This window comes from Echinops telfairi, unplaced genomic scaffold (assembly GCF_000313985.2).
Source record: "Echinops telfairi isolate 266 unplaced genomic scaffold, ASM31398v2 ScPeMD7_2;HRSCAF=8, whole genome shotgun sequence".
NCBI classification, from domain to species: domain Eukaryota; kingdom Metazoa; phylum Chordata; class Mammalia; order Afrosoricida; family Tenrecidae; genus Echinops; species Echinops telfairi.
In genome coordinates this window covers 68,040,903-68,044,673 of record NW_022103898.1, presented here as the reverse complement: position 1 = coordinate 68,044,673, position 3,771 = coordinate 68,040,903, and positions in this window count along the sequence as shown.

The following is a 3,771-nucleotide window of genomic DNA, read 5'->3' as shown; positions in this document are numbered from 1 at the left end:
AAATGATTAAGAGTGAAGGGGTGGAGTTTAGCCTGTCAATCAGGTCGCAGCTTGATGACCTCATTTGGAGGTGTTACAGCGATAAATAGCTTACTGGAGGTGGGACAAACTGACTCTCCCTGCAAGACATTCCTGTTGACAAGGCACATGGAGCTATGGGGATGGCAGTCAGAGGCTTGGAGCTGGAGGAGTCACATGTAGACCCACGCCAGTTCGAAGATGCTTCCACCATCAGTGGATCCACAAGACTTTGCACCTACTGGGCTGTGATCTTCCTGCACTCAGTGTCATTGCATGTGTTGCGTGAGTCAGAAGAAGAATTTACAGACAGGTATCAGACATATGGACTAATATCAGACTTATGGACTGGATCTGGACTGGACCTGGATGTTTTCTCAATATTCGATTGCTCTTGTATATGAAGTTCTTTCTTATACACATATGCGTGTCTATGAATTTGTTTCTCTAGTCAACCCTGACTAACACATAGAGGTACAGTTATAGGTAAGTTTATATGTAAATATATTTAATTTTAAACAGAAGGAAGAAAGGCCAATGCATATATCTTTATATGTTAAGTATTAAGATAGCAGATAGACTTTGGGCCTCTCCTTAAGGCCTCCCTTAACACAAGAACACTTTGTTTTAATAACCTGGAACTCTTTGATATTTCCAACACAATTGCTAAAGACAAAATGAGTGCCTGAGTAAATGTGGTGAAGAAAGCAGATGGTGCCCAGCTATCAAAATATGTAGCGTCTTAAAGGCTTGAAGTTAAACAAGCAGCCATCTATCAGGGAAGCAAATCAGCCCACATGGAAGAAGCACACCAGCCTACGTGATCATGAGGTGTCTACGGAAGAAGGTATCAAGTATCAAAAGATCCAAAACAAACAAGTATATTGATGTGAAAGAGAAGGGTTGGAGTGGAGACCCAAAGCCCATCTGTAGCCAATTGGACATCCCCACACACAGGAGTTAGAGGGAAGGGATGATTCAATCAGGGTGTAGTATAGCACTGACGAAACACACATCACTCCTCTAGTTCCTAAATGCTTCCTCCTCCCCACCTCCATGACTCAGTTCTACCTTATAAATATGGCTAGACCAGACTACACACATTGGTACAGATAAGAGCTCTGTTCAGGACAGATAAAACCCTCAGGAACAGTGTTGTAGTTACATAATCTGGTGTCAATTTGGGGCTTGAGAGGATTAAAAGTGAAGGGGTGGAGTCTAGTCTGTCAATTGGGTCTAGTCTGTCAATGAGGCCTCTGTGTGGGCATGGCCTTTCCCTGAGGATTCTGGCAATTTCTGTATTTCCTCCTTGAGAGGTGGGAGATTCACTCTCTGCTCACTCCCTGAGAGATGCTCTACTGACAAGACACATGGCACTATACTGATAGGCCCTGTGCCCTGGGAATCGGAGGAGCCATGTGGTGAGATGTTTCTACTGCCACCGGATCCACAAGACTTTGCACCCACGGGTCTGTGATCTTCCTGCATTCGGCATCATTGCATGTGTTTCTTGAGTCTGAAGAGGACTTTATAGATTGGTATCAGACATGTGGGCTAATATCGGACTTATGGACTTGATCTGGACTGGACTGGGATGTTTTCTCAATATTCATCTGCTCTTGTATATAAAGCTCTTTCTTATCCACATATGAGTGTCTATGAATTTGTTTCTCTAGTCTACCCTGACTAACACAAACAGTAGTGGGAGTAGCAATATCATGAGGGTAGGGGGATGGTGGGGGCAGGGGGAGGAGAATAAAGGGGGAACCCATCACAAAGTTGAATATATAGCACCCCCCAAGGGGAACAAATAACATAAAGGTGGGTGAAGGGAGGCAAAGGACAGTGTAAGATATGAAATAACAATAATAATATATAATTGATCAAGGATTCACGAGGTTGGGAGGGGGGAGGGAGGGGAAAAGAGAAGGCACCAAGGGCTCAAGTAGAAAGACACTGTTTTGGAAATGTTGATGGCAACATATGTGCACGTGTGCTTAACACTATTGAATGATAGGTTGTTATAAGACTTGTAAGAGCCCCCCAATAAAATGACTAATAAAAAATGCAAAGATGAAAATGAATACTAATGTTGAGAATATTAATTAGCAGTATCTATTAGCATCATAAAGAAAGCAGCATGACTCTAAAGCATCTTCTCCTGAGATAAAGAATTAGCTTTATAATTTTAAAACTTTTGCCAAGGACTTTATACACTATATACATAAGTATATAAATATAGATAGATAGATAGATAGATGGGTGGATGGGTGGAGAGAGAAATGACCTTGTTGATTTTTGAGAACCATAGTGAAAGTTGAGTTCTTTCAAAATGCCTTCATCTTAATGAGTACTCAAATTTCCTGAGTCATCTGGCCATGAACCTGATACAGTGTCTTTCCTCCCATGAGAACAGTCAAAATCAAACAATTCCAGATTATGACTGACCTCATTCAGATCATACTTAATAGCCTTTTTGTGCCTATAGGAAGAACCTTTGTCTTACAAAAAATACGTCATCCTAAATTTTTAAAAGAACACATGCAAAATTCCATCGAGTAGGATCAGCTCATTAAAAATCAAGACCAAAAAAACAACAACCAAGACCTACTGAGGGCGTAATACGTTGTCAAAGTTACCACAAAACGGGGTTCCCTTTGCGTAGCCAAAACCCAATTTTGTTATTTCCTCATTGATTAGGGCTTCACAGGCAGTTGCAGGCTAAAAAAATTCAAAACAAAACTGGGATAAAGCAAAATGATCATCGATTTACCTAGAAATGGGAAATATATTTCTGGGAACTAGCATGCAAATGTCCCCATTCTAAGGCATTTCTATCTACCTGAGGACTTCAATTAGGAATCGGAAGTTCAGTGCGCATGGAATTCCCATGAGCGAATTAGAAGGCCTGAGAGATGCTTCGTCTTCGTCCCGGGTCTTAGCAGTCATCCCAAGATTGAACACGTCAGACATTTTCGGAACACTTGTGTCTGTTGGGATGACTAGATGGTGCTTTGGATTTGTACAGGGTGGAGACAGACATGACAGGACCTCGTGGGAACTGGTCTATAAGCCACAGATCTCTGGTTACCCCACTAGACATCTAGGTAGGTGTAAGCTTATTTGCACTTCTCTGAACCTGGAAACCTAGAGCATTTTCTCTATAAAAACAACTGTTGTGTATGGATACTGAATTTTCCAGAAATGTAGCTACTGTCAATAGTAAGGGGCGATTGTACTCGGGTTTGTTTGGCTCTTTACTGAGAGCTGTTTGCATTTTAGAAAAATTGCATCTTGCCTCTGCCTTTTTCATTTTCCTGTACTTCTTTTTGAGAAGAGTCTCCCATCTTCCCATTTCCTGTAAAACCAACCCTTTTCATGAAAGAACACTTGGTTATCTAATTGCATCTGAGCCCACTGTACTCAGCCTTTTCACTTTGTATTGTACCATAAAGAAAATATTTGCTACATTTATTCATCTATTTATATTGTTATATGTATTCTATTTTCTTACAAGCTGCTTTTGCTTCGGCTTCTCATGCGGAAGTGAGAGCATTATATTGACCATTGTGAAATTATCTGTGTAGACATTATTTACGAACTCTACTTCGGGATGATATGATAAGAGTACTCTAAAAAGATGATGTGGGGTGCGTCTGAAAAGGCCAGATACGGTATGATTCCATCCATGTGGCGTTCTGGACAAGGCAGCACAGCAGGGAAAGCAACCATCTCCATCGTTGCCAAGTGGTG